Genomic DNA, 13,466 nt, shown 5'->3' with positions numbered 1-13,466 from the left:
CTGATGCTGGAAATAATATTAAATATAGTAATAAAGATACCTAATCATTGAAATATCTTTATTGCAAAAATCACTTCAAGTCAGATGTGTGAAACATTTACTTGCATTTGCCCTATTGATCGCTTTTCTTCTTTTACTCTATTTTCATTGTTTTCCACATAGTGTGTGAGCTATGGCTCATTTGGTAGCACTCTCACCCCCGAGTCACAAGGCTCTGGGTTTTAGTCCCACTCCAGGGCTTGAGTGCAATGATCAAAGCTGACACTCAACTGCAGTACCGAGGGAGTGCTGCACTGTTGGAAGTGCCATCTTTTGGATGAGACGTTAAACTGAGGCTCACCCTGCCTGCTTGGATGGATGTAAAATATCCCATGGATTGAGAATTAGCTAACAAACAGAAAACAGAATGTAGGAATAAATTGGTCATTCTCAGGTTTGCAGGTTATGACTAGTAGGATATTGCAAGGATCAGTGCTTGGGCCCCAGCTACTCACAATCTATATCAATGCTTTGGATGAAGGGAGCAAACATAATATTCCCAAGTTTGCTGTTGACATAAAGCTAGGTGGTAATGTGAGTTGTGAGGAGGATGCAAAGAGGCTTCAAGGAGATTTGGACAGGCCAAGTGATTGGGCAAGAACATAGCAGATGGAATACAATGTGGAAAAATGTGAAGTTATCATCTTGGGTAGGGAAAACAGAAATGCAAAATATTTCTTAAATGGTGAGAGATTGGGAAGTGTTGGTGTCCAAAGGGACCTGGATGTCCTTGTTCATAAGTCACTGTAGGCTAACATGCAGGTGCAACAAGCATTTAGGGAGGGAAATAGTATATTGGCCTTCATTGCAAGCAGATTTGAGTACAGAAGTAAAGATGCCTTGCTGCAATTGTATAGAGCCTTGGTGAGACCACACCTCGACTATTGTGTACAGTTTTGCTTGTCTTACCCTACAGAAGGATATACTTGTCATAGAAGGAGTGCAACGGAGGTTCACCAGACTGATCCCTGGGGTGGTGGGATTGCCCTATGAGGAGAGATTGAAGGGGTGGGCTTATATTTTCTAGAGCTTGGAAGAATGAGAAGTGATCTCATTGAAGCATTCAAAATTCTTACGGGGCTCGCTACGTTAGGCCATTTAGGATTTTGTTCTTCCTTATTCTTTGATGGGATGCGGGTGTTGCTGACAAAGCCAGCATTTGTGGCCCATCCGTAATTGTCCTTAAGAAGGTGCTAGTGAACCATCTTCTTGAATGCAACTGAGTGCCTTGCTGGGCCATTTCAGAGGGCAGTTAAGAGTTAGCCATATTGCTGTGGGTCTGGAGTCACATGTAGGCCAGACCTGGTAAGGACAGCAGATTTCCTTCCCTAAAGGGCATTAGTAGAACAGATGGGTTTTTGCGACAATCAATGATAGTTTCATGGTCACCATTACTGAGACTAGCTTTATATTCCAGATTTTGTTAACTGAATTCAAATTCTGCCAGCTGCCATGGTGGGATTTGAACCCATGTTCTCACAGCATTTTCCTAAGCCTCTAGATTACTAGTACAGTGACATTACCACTACGCCACCATCTCTTCTAAATTGAGATGAGGAGGAATTTCTTCACTCAGAAGGCGGTGAATCTTTAGAATTCTCAACCCCAGAGGGCTGTGGCGACTCAGTCGATGAGTATGTTCAAGACTGAGATCGATAGATTTCTATATATTTAAGACATCAAGGGATGTGGGGATGATGCAAGAAAATGGCACTGAGATAGAAGATCAGCCATGATCTAATTGAATGGCGGAGCAGGCTAAACCAGCCAAATGGCCTACGCTTGCTCCTATGTTCCTATGTTCGTATTATTTTGAAGAAGAGCAGGGAATTAGCCCCACTGACCTGGCTAATGCTTATCCCTCAATCAACATCACAAAAACAAATCATCTGGTCATTATCACATTGTTGTTTGTGGGAGTTTGTTGTACGCGTATTGGCTGTCACGTTTCTGACAATACAACAGTGACTACATCTCAAAAAGTACTTCAGTACCTGTAAAGTGCTTTGCGATGTGCAGTGGTTGTGAAAAGCGCTGTATTAATGCAAGTCTTTTTTTTCCTCTCTCTACTACTAATTTTATTCCCTTCTACCAATTCTAACCCTTTTACTCTTTTGTAGAAAAATGATGAGTTGAATCTTCCATGGAGTGGCAATCACCATTGGATTGCCACTCTGCTCCTATTTTCTTACCTTAGTCTGGAGTCCTACATTTCTTGCCCAGACTTCCAACCCAGGCCTGTCTGAGAAATTGGAGTGTAGCTGCTACTGGAGTCCTTCAGTGTAGTGTAGGAGTGTGGGGGAATCAAAGCCATACTCTCTTTTAATGACACTAGCTGCTGCATTCTGGTAGGTTTAAATGTCCCAGCCACTTTGACAAGTGAGGAGAGGAAGTACATGTGTGAGGTATGGGGTTAGGATGGGTCATGGGGGCGGGGGGAAGCTGTTGGGTGGCCGGAGGGGGTAGTCGGGAGGTTGGGGGAAGTAGTCAGGTGGTGGTGGTGGTGGTGGGGGGAATGTGGTTGGGAGGGGGTTGGGGTGGGTGGGGGGGGATGTGGTTGGGGTGGGAGGGGGTTAGTCAGGTGGTCGGGAGGTAGTTGGGGATGGGTGGATAGTTGGAGTTTGGGGGGTAGTCAGGTGGTCAGGAGATTTAGTCAGGGTGTTGGGGAGGTCAGTAGTATAGTTATCAAGGAGTTAGAACTAGTTTTAATCCTTCTAACCTTTCCTGGGTTACTATTCTGCTAAGTGAGTTGGGACCAACTAAAGTCTTTAAATCGGAGTTTCGGAAGGTTCCCAATGCAAGGTAATTGCCCAAAGGAAGTTGAAACTTTCCAGGCAATTCCCATGTGGCCAGTACTTGTGGACCTCCAAGGGGTCCCCCAGCAAATCATCTGGGGTACTTTCAGGGAACGGAAGATCTGGGCCAATATTTTACTTGGCTATTTCTTCTACATTTTGCTGCCACTGTTCATTTTGGAGCTGCATTCTGATTTCCATTGACTGGAAACCACCTTGAAGACTGGTTTTGGAACCAGTGAAGAGCCCACATAGCCTAGATTAGCAGCATAAGTGTGAGCAAGTCAATGTTTGATGTGATCGTTATGTCAAACCAAGAGAGTAGTTATGTAATCAGTTCCATGTTAACCGGACATGCCTTATGAAATTTCTTTCTGTTTTTCCTGATTTTAATTTAGTATATGTCTCTGTGCATGTGCACAAAGGTAATATAAAATAGGTGGTTACCTCATTTCTGTCAGTAACTTTTTGATATTTTTAGAGATCAGATGATTTAATAAGCAGTTTACTGCTGTTCGAAGCACATCTTCATGTTCCTTTATAGATGCCATTTGGGTGATAAAACTCACCATTTCTAGGACATAAATTTTGTTTTACTTTCAGCTCAAAATTGTTCACCATAAAGCTCTAAGATGCAGCCACATGGTTTCAAAGGGAAATAGACAGAGCCAAATTAACAGCAGTACTATGCAGTCAGCATATGGTGCAGCTGTATGTATATTTTAAACAAGATAATATAGAACATACAAAGCAACTTTTAGAAAGGTGATAAATGTAATTAATAAAGAAAAAGAACCTTGTGACTTATTCCAACTGCAAGCTCCTGTTGCTTTTAAGGGGGCTTGCCAATTGATGGATTACTAACAACTAAGACAGTAGAAAATTAAGTTTAGTTGTGGAAACATTTGTCACTCGTGTTTTTTCCAAAGTTATTTTGATATGCTTAATGTTGTTGACATTTGTATTCTGCTAGCCACAAAATGTCAATTAATTTTGTATAAAAGTAATGAAAGGCACCAAGGGCTTGGACTTGCAAAGAAAACATTTTAACAAAATAAAACTGTTGCTTTTTTTAAATCTATAAACTGCCACATCTGTATGTACTCCAAATATTCACAGTGGGATATCAGGAATGTGATTTTAAGGCTTGACACAATCGTTTTTAGTCTGGCTTTCACAATTGCCCGTAAAAATAATGAGATCCGAAGAAGAAAAATAATTCCAGCTTTGAAAGTAACTTAATTTTAATGTCCTGAAGCTTCATTATATGGAAGTGTACAGCAGACATAATGTGTTTAATGCTTAATGGTGGCAAAATATATTCTGGACCAATGCTAACCTGCAAACCGTGGCGCTGTAATTTTCAGCTGCTAATCCAACAATTTTCTGTTACCACAATCTCTATTGTTATTATAATGTAGATAAACTTTAATATGTCAGGGGTATTGATGAATGCAGTCACCTAAATTTTTCTTCTACTTTGTGCCTCGTTTGTATTCGTTCCTTCAGTGTGGTTGTGAGAGTCTGTGTGCGTTTGTGTTCTTTCGAACATTTTCTCTCTCTCCAACTTGCCTCCCTCGCTCGCCGGCCCCCTCGCCCGCCGGCCCCCTCGGGGCCCCTCGCCCGCCAGCTCCCCCCCCTGCTCGTCTGCCACCCCTCCGCCCGACCCGCTCGCATTCTTGCATCCTCTCCCTCCAGGCCCTCCCTTCCTTGGCCCCTCCCACACCTCCTGCCTACATCCCTCTGTTCACTGGCCCCCTCTCTCCCAACACCCTTCCCTCTCTGTCCCCACCCCCTACTCCTGGCCAAGCCCCTCTACTCGCTCGCCCCTTCCTAGCATCCTCTTTGGGGAAAGGCTCGGACCTCAGTGCTGTTCAACATGCCCTGCCAGTTGCCACCAAAGTCACAGTAACCTTGAACATTTTTGTTTCTGGCTCATTCCATTGATCAGCAGTGGAGCTAGTGGCATCTCAAGTGGCAGCACACCACTGCATGTCACTGGTAATCGATGCCCTAGTTGTGAGAGCTTTTTCAGACAAATCATGACCTCTCAGGCACGAAGAGCGGAGGGATTCGCTTCCATTGCTGAATTCCTGCAGCTGCAGGGTTCATGAACTCCACCTGTGTGACCATCAAGGCACCGAGCAACCAGCTACATCAGGGCAGGCAGAGGGACTTCACCTGAATTCTACCATCAGCCAATTAAGGGACTGCCATAGAGGGTAGGTCCTAGTGCCGGCAGCTCGAGACAGCTGTGTTTTTAAACACATCTGTGCAGTAGTCAGCCTGAACCCAGAGGCACGCCAGAGGAGGTGGACATCTGAGATCGCAGTCAAAAGAGGAAGGGTCGCCCCATGCTTCAACGACACATCCGTTGGGCTACTTTTTGAAGCAGTCCACAGCAGGAGGCAGGTCTTCTTTTGGAAGACAGGAAGAGGAGACCAGCAAACGTCACCAAGAAGGCATAGTTGGAAGTGGCAGAAGCCCTGAGCCACTTTTTTAAAAATTCATTTTATCGCATGTGGGCATCGCTGACTAGGCCAGCATTTATTGCCCATCTCTAATTGCCCTTGAGAAGGTGACGGTGAGCTGCCTTCTTGAACTGCTGCAGTCCATATGGTATAAATACAGTCACAGTGCTGTTAGGAAGGGAGTTCCAGGAATTTGACCCAGTGACAGTGAAGGAAAGGCGATATATTTTAAAATCAGGATGATGAGTGAGTTGGAGGGGAACTTCCAAGTGGTGGTGTTCCCATCTATCTGCTGCCCTTGTCCTTCTAGGTGGCAGTGGTCATGGGTTTGGAAGGTGTTGTCTAAGATGCCTTGGTGAATTCCTGCACTGAATCTTGTAGATGGTACACACTGCTGCTACTGTGCATCGGTGGTGGAGGGAGTGAATGTTTGTGAATGTGGTGCCAATCAAGCAGGCTGCTTTGTTCTGGACGGTGTCAAGCTTCTTCAGTGCTGTGGGAGCTGCACTTATTCAGGCGAATGGAGAGCATTTCATCACACTCCTGACCTTTACCTTATGGATGGCAGACAGACTTTGGGGAGTCAGGAGGTGAGTTACTTGTCACAGGTTCCGAGCCTCTGACCTGCTCTTGTAGTCACAGTATTTATATGGTTAGTCCAGTTCAGTTTCTGGTCAATAGTAACCCCCAGGATGTTGATATTGGGGGATTCAGTGATGGTAATGCCATTGAACATCAGGGGGCGATGGTTAGATTGTCTCTTGTTGGAGACGACCATTGCCTGGCATTTGTATGGCGCGAATCTTGTTCGCCACTTGTCAGCCCAAGCCTGGATATTGTCCAGATCTTGCTGCATTTGGGTATGGACTGCTTCAGTATATGAGGAGTCGCGAATGGTGCTGAACATTGTGCCATCATCAGCGAAAATTTCCACTTCTGACCTTCCTCCATTCACTACCTGCACCACCAACGCATAGAAGCAGCAGTGTGTACCATCTACAAGATGCATTACAGGAATTCACCAAGGCTTCTTGGACAGCACCTTCCAACCCCCGACCACTGCCACCTAGAAGGTCATTGGTGTAGCAGCTGAAGATAGTTGGGCCTCGGACACTACCCTGAGGAACTCTGCAGTGATGTCCTGGAGCTGAGATGACTGACCTCCAACAACAACAATAACCATCTTCCTTTGTGCTTGCTATGACTCCAACCAGTGGAGAATTTTCCCCCTGATTCCCATTGACTCTAGTTTTGCTAGGGCTACTTGATTCCTAGACAGCTCGGTCATATGTTGCCTTGATGTCAACCTCGGGAGGTTCAGTTCTTTTGTCCATTTTTGAACCAAGGCTGTAATGAGGTCAGGAGCTGAGTGTCCCTGACGGAATCCAAACTGGACATCAGTGATCAGATTATTGCTCAGCAAATGCTGCTTGATAGCACTGTTGATGACCCCTTCCAATACCTTACTGATGATCGAGAGTGGACTGATGGGGCGGCAATTGGCGGGATTGGATTTGTCCTGCTTTTTGTGTACAAGACATACCTGGGCAATTTTCCATATAGCTGCGTAGATGCCAGTGTTGTAGCTGTACTGGAAGTACTAACTCCGTTGCCAGATGAAGCCTTCACTGCCTTGAGTCTCCTATGGACCTTCGTCCTCCATCCAGTAGCTATTTCAGACCTGGAAGTCACTATTCTCGCAACTACGAATCAATTTAACCCCAGCCAATTTGTACAGATCAAGGTTCCACAATCAGCAAAGGGATAAGGTCTGGTTTTTAAAAAAAGTTCGTTGAGGAGTAATTATTGATGAGGCTAATAGAATAGAACCTGAACAAGCAGATTGATGCTTTTTTAGCAGCTTATGTGAGAGCTGGAACCTCTCAACAGCCTCTGCAGCACTCCCTCAGTACTCCCCTGAAGTGACAGCCTAAATTATATGCTCCAGTTCTGCAGTTAGACTTGAACTCATCCTACCGCCACCCTGACCCATCCAACCACCCACCCCGACCCAACCAACCCCCCCAACCCGACCCATCCAACCCCCCCACCCCAACCCATCCAACACCCCCACCCCGACCCAACCAACCCCCCAAACCCGACCCATCCAGAACCCCCCAACCGACCCATCCAACCCCCCCCACCCCAACTCATCCAGCACCCCTCCCAACTGACCCATCCAGCCACCCCACCCCAACCTATCCAGCCCCCCAAACCCGACCCATCCAGCACTCCCCACCACCCGACCCACCCAACCCCCCCCGAACCCGACCCACCCAACCCCCCCCAACCTAACCTATCTTACCACCTCCCCCCGTCCGACCCATCCAACCCCCTTACCTGACCCATCTAATCTTCACTTACCTGACCCATCCAACCCCCTCACCGGACCCATCCAACCCATCCTACCACTCCATCCCACTGTTCCTCCCCACATACCTTATACACTTACCTTCTCCCTGGCTTCTCAAAGTGGCTGGGACTTTGGACTTACCTGGTTTACCATAGAGCCATAGAAATGTTACGGTACAGAAAGATTGTTTTTTGCAGTTTGATACAGCAGCTAGTGCCATAAAAATGGGGCTTCACTTCCTTTGATGCTGCTGCCCTGCACAGAAGAGTCCCAGGAGCTGGCACGCTGCACATTTCTTAGCAGGCCCGAATCGGAAGGTTGGGTGAGAAATGTGCAGCTCCCGACTAAGGTAAGTAAGAAGGATTGGAGTAGCAACCCAATTGTGATTGCCACTCCTCAGGGGATCTGGCTCATTGTGGGTTTGCTATCCTCTTGCATGCAAATCTTATTACAATCTCTATTGGAATAAACTTGACTTTCTAGAATCAGAATGCTACAACGCACACCAAGGCTCCTTAGACACCACCTTCCAAACCCACGACCACTATCATCTAGAAGGACAAGGGCAGCAGATAGATGGGAACACCACCACCTGGAAGTTCCCCTCCAAGTCACTCACCATCCTGACTTGGAAATATATCGCCGTTCCTTTACTGTTGCTGGGTCAAAATCCTGGAACTCCCTTTCCAACAGCACTGTGGATGTACCTACAACACATGGACTGCAGTGGCTCAAGATGGCAGCTCACCACCACCTTCTCAAGGGCAATTAGGGATGGACAATAAAGGCTGGCCCAGCCAGCGAAAACCATGAATTAGGAAAACACAAATAAACTATTAAAGCAGCAATAACAACTTACATTTATATTGTGCCTCTAATGTAAAAACATTCAAAAGGGGCTTCACAGGAGCACTATCAGACAAAAATTTGACAACAAATCAGATTTAGGTCAGGTGATAAAAACTTGGTTAAAGAGATTGGTTTTAAGGAGCGCCTTAAAGGAGGGAAGATTTGGAGAAAAGGCAGCCAAAGGAAGGCCACCAATGGTAGAGCAAATTTTTTTAAATTCGTTCACGGGATGAGGGCATCGCTGGCCAGGCCAGCATTTGTTACCCATCCCTAATTATATTAGTTCAGAGGGCATCTAAGAGTCAACCACATTGCCGTGGATCTGGAGTCACATGTAGGCCAGACCAGGTAAGGACGACAGATTTCCTCCCCTCAAGGACATCAGTGAACCATGTGGGATTTTATAACAATCGACAATGGTTTCATGGTCATCATTAGACTTTTTAATTCCATATTTTTGTTGAATTCAAATTCCACCATCTGCAGTGGCGGGATTTGAACCCAGGTGCCCAGAGCATTATCCTGGGTTTCTGAATTACTTGTCCAGCAACAATACCACTACGCCAAGAAGTAAAGGCCAGGTTTGGAGGAGCACAAAGTTCTTGAATGGTGTAGGGTATTAAGAAGTTTACAGGAAATATGGAGGGATGAGTCCATGGAGAGATTTGATCACAAGGATCAGAATCAAGCAAGGGTCCTGGTGTTTTAAAGTGTAATATCATTCTCACTGTTCTCTGTAATATCCTATTTTTCAAGCCACTACCTAATTTCCTTCTAAAACAGTTTTTGAAGCCTGCTTCAAGAAATGTTTGTGTCACAGAATTTTATATTCTTGCCACCTTCTGTGTGAGTTTCTTTTTCCTAATCTCACTTTTAATTTTTTTTTGTTAGTTATCTAAAATTGTACTTTCTTATTAGTGTCCCACCATCAAAAGTAGCAATTATTCCTCATAACCCTTTTTGTTTGTAAAAACCTTAACCTTCTTAATATTAATGAAAAAAACTTTTTGACGTCCCACATAACTTCAAACCCTCATTCCTGGTACCTTCTTTGAATCTGTTTGACACTTTTTATTTTTGAAGTCTTGTTTTAAGAATTTAGGAAATCTTCAGTTTCATGTTCCTATTCCAGACATTGGTAAACTGATGTTTGTGATGTTCATGAGTTATGAGTTTTCTACTTTTCTGAAGGGGTTGTCATTACTTATCACTAATGAATTATCCTCTATAGCTTTCATATGCCACAAACCACCTCTAGTGATAAGCAACATTGAACCTTTGGTCCTCTAACTGATTTGAATTGCTCCTCAAAAACTAAATCGATCGTGAGAAATTAATAGGCTATGCCAGAGGTTGAGATTTCAGTTGTTTGCATTTCGTTGCCAGTTGGTTGGAACATACTGAAAAACTAATTGTATGACTGTAGCTGGCATGCTTACATTATCAAGTAAACATCAATTGATCAAATATAGTCTAGTTTGAGATGCAAAGAGCAGACTAGGCTGTGGTACTTTTCAGTTGGCAGATTTCATCAGCTTGACTTTTTCAGTAGCATTTTCCTGTCTGGGGCAGTAGTGCAGAACAGGCGGTATTGGATCTGCATCTGTTATACGCAACACCTGACATTCAGTTCCACTGTAGTTAATGGAATTAAATATCAGATGCTGTGTATAAGGGTGGCTGATCTAATACCACCCAAGACAAATTTCTACTCCTATGTCTTTACATAAAATTGTAATACATACTCAAGATTTTCGGTGCATGTCCCAACCAACTGGCAATGAAATGCAAACAACTGAAATCTCAACATTTGGCACAACCTATTAATTTTTCACTATCGATTTAGTTTTTGAGGTGCCTTGATAAACATTGAAAATTGATATTGCCTGAACAAATTTTAATTATACTTCAATGGTTAATGCACACAATCTTGTATAACTAGAAGTTGTAACTAGCATTCTACAATTAACTAAACCCAGGTGCTAAAAGAAAACTTTACCAGTGCCAAAAATAACTTGGAGGGGAATATTAACGTGAGTGAGTTCATGAGTTTGGGTGAGGGTGGAGAGGGTGAAATCTAGGTAAAATGAAAACATATCAGGAAGCCGGCTCCAACTCATTGACTTCTACATTTAAATGCAGCACTTTAGGCTGTGTGTGAACAGCTGCCTCAGATGAAGCAAATTTTAATCATTTAAGGCTCAATTGCAGCGATATTGGCACACGTTTTGGAGCTAATTTTGGTTCCACAGATTTCCCATACTTCCCTGGAACTCGCAAGTGAAAGCAAGACAAGAAGAAAGTGACAGTTGAGGGCCTGAAGCCATGATACAGAAATGTGCCTATAAGTACAGAGTATGTGCAGCTGCTTTTTGCCTACTTGTATGAAAGGGTTTGTTCACAGTATTTGTGCTGAGACATTACTTCATAGACTTTGGAGGTCTGATCTGCATGATGGAGCTCTGATCTATCAGATCAGCATAAGTGTCACTTACGCTGTCACTTTGGACCTCGGGTAAGGGCCAAGATGATCTCTAGCAGCAGCAGCAGGATCTGCACCAGACAGAACCTGCTCCCCCCAGAACTGTGGCTCAACAGGGGAGGGGGGACAAACGGAGAGACTCAGTTCCCAGGAGGCCATATGTGGCACATAGGGTGTACAGGTGGAGGATAAGCTTCCTCAATATGTCTAATGGCTCAGGAGGCTCAAAGTGTTGCAACCTTCTGGAAGAAAACCTGCTGCCAGCTGGACCCGGTAGCCATGCTTTACCATCAGCTGTCAAAGCCCCCACTATCTTCAACTTTTTTTGACCCTGAATCCTTCCAGACCTGTGCCACAGACATTTGCAAGATCTTGCAGTCAATGCACAGAAATACATAAGACAAGTGACTGATAGCTTCTTTGCCGGGGCCAGCAATCATGTCAACTTCGCATGCGATGAAGCCAATCAGAATTAGCAGGTGCTCATGTTGCGGATTTGGCTGGGTTCCCACAGATAGAGCGTGTCATCAGCTGCATGCATGTAGCAATTAAGCTACCAGGAACATTCATCAACCACAGGGGCTTCCATTCCATCAACATACAGTTGATATGCAACCACAAAAAGATGATGCAGGGTTTTTTTGGGTGTGATGCTAGCCTAATTGCCCTGGAGTAGGTGGTGGTGAGCTGCTTTCTTGAACCGCTGCAGCTCATGTGGTGTAGGTACACCCATAGTGCTGTTAGGGAGGGAGTTCCAGGTGTGCACAAGATTCCTGGGCACCTGCCAAGATGCTTTTGTCCTGCTGTTGTTCACTATTCCAAATGCTTTTGCACCTGGAAACAGCTATCAGCTGGCTGCTTGGAGGTAAGGGATACCTACTTAAAACGTAGTTCATGACACGTAAACCTGAGGAATGAGGCATAGAAACAGGGTCAGCCATTTGACTCCCCATATCACTTTGGCAAACAAAAATCTATCAATCTCAGATTTAATAGTAATAATTGATCTAGTATCAATTGTCATTTGTGCAAGTAGTTCCAAACTTCTGCCACCTTTGTGTGTAGAAATGTTTCATTTCACTCCTGAATGGTCTGGCTCTGATTTTTAGAGTATGCCCCTTAATCCTAAACTCCTAAACCAGTGGAAATAGCTTCTCTCTATTTGCTGCAGCTGTTTCCCTTAAAATCTTGAAAACTTCAATCAACTCACCTCTTAACCACCTAAATTACAGGAAATACTACACTAGTTTATGTAATCTCACCTCATAATTTAACCCTTAGAGTCCAGGTATTTTTTGGTAAATCTAGGCTGCACTCCCTCCAAGTCCAATATATCCTTCCTCGGGTGTGATGCCTAGAACTGCTCACAGTACTCCAGGTATGATCTAACAAGTGCTTTGTATAGCTGTAGAAAAACTTCTACCCCTTGTGTATTTGTGTCCTTTAGATAAAAAGGCCAATATTCTATTAACTTTTCTGATTATTTTCCGTACCTGTTGATGACATTTTAATGATCCGTGTCAGTGGCCCTGCAATTTTCTTTGGACTTCCATTGTTTCTATATTTCTAGTTTTGCAGCATTCAGAAAGTACTTGTTCTATCCTTTTTAGGTACAAATGTATGACCTCATGTTTGCTTACATTGAAATCCATTTGCTGCGGTTCTGCCTGTTCCTAAATTTATTAATAATTCTGTAACTTTACGCTTCCGTCCACAATACTTACAAAGCCGCTAACCTTTGTGTCATTGACAAATATAGACTTGTGGATTTCTATCCCACCATATAAGCCGTAAATAATTAGGGTAAATAGTTAAAACCTCAACAAGGATTCTTGTGGTACACGAGTTACACCCTGAACATTATTCCTGTTCTCTGTTTCTTGCCACTCGTCCAATTTTCTAGCTAGATCAATAATTTATCTTCAATTCCATGAGCTTCAACTTTAGCTAACAGTCTCTGTTAAAAGGGACTTTATCAAATGCCTCCTGGGAGTTAATGTAAATAACATCTGTAGACATTCCCCTTCAGCCACCTCTTCAAAAAAAATTCAGTCAGGTTTGTCAAGCATGACCACCTGTACAAATCCATGTTGACTCTCTTATCAGCTGAACATTTTCAAGATGTTCAGTTACTCAATCCTTAATTATAGGAGTTTCCCGGCAACAGATGTCAGGATAACTGATCTGTAATTCCTTGGTTTCCCCCTTTTTTAAATAGCAGAGTGGCTTGCATGATTTTCCAATCTAAGGAAATGTTTCTTGAATCGAGAAAGCTCTGAAATATTATAATTAGGGTATCTGCAATGTTCTCACCAACTTCCTTTAAATCCCTGAAATGGAAACTTTCTGGTCCTAGGCATTTGTCACAGTTTAGTCCAATTATTTTCTTAGTAGTGTTATTTTGCTTATGTCAGTTTTAGGGAGTTCCTGTTCCTGATTCAGTATTAGGCTCCTTGGGATGTTCAATATGTTATCCT

At 43.9% G+C, this 13,466-nt stretch overlaps 1 protein-coding gene across 1 annotated transcript in view; it reads left to right on the top strand.

Moving 5' to 3' along the window:
* Positions 1 to 13,466, top strand: part of ndufs4 (NADH:ubiquinone oxidoreductase subunit S4) — a 189,885-nt gene that overhangs the window by 33,220 nt on the left and 143,199 nt on the right. The window lies entirely within an intron of this gene.

Source organism: Cetorhinus maximus, chromosome 1 (genome assembly GCF_964194155.1).
Source record: "Cetorhinus maximus chromosome 1, sCetMax3.hap1.1, whole genome shotgun sequence".
NCBI classification, from domain to species: Eukaryota; Metazoa; Chordata; class Chondrichthyes; order Lamniformes; family Cetorhinidae; genus Cetorhinus; species Cetorhinus maximus.
The sequence above is the reverse complement of the archived record's forward strand: the minus strand, read 5'-3'. Positions and strand labels throughout refer to the sequence as shown.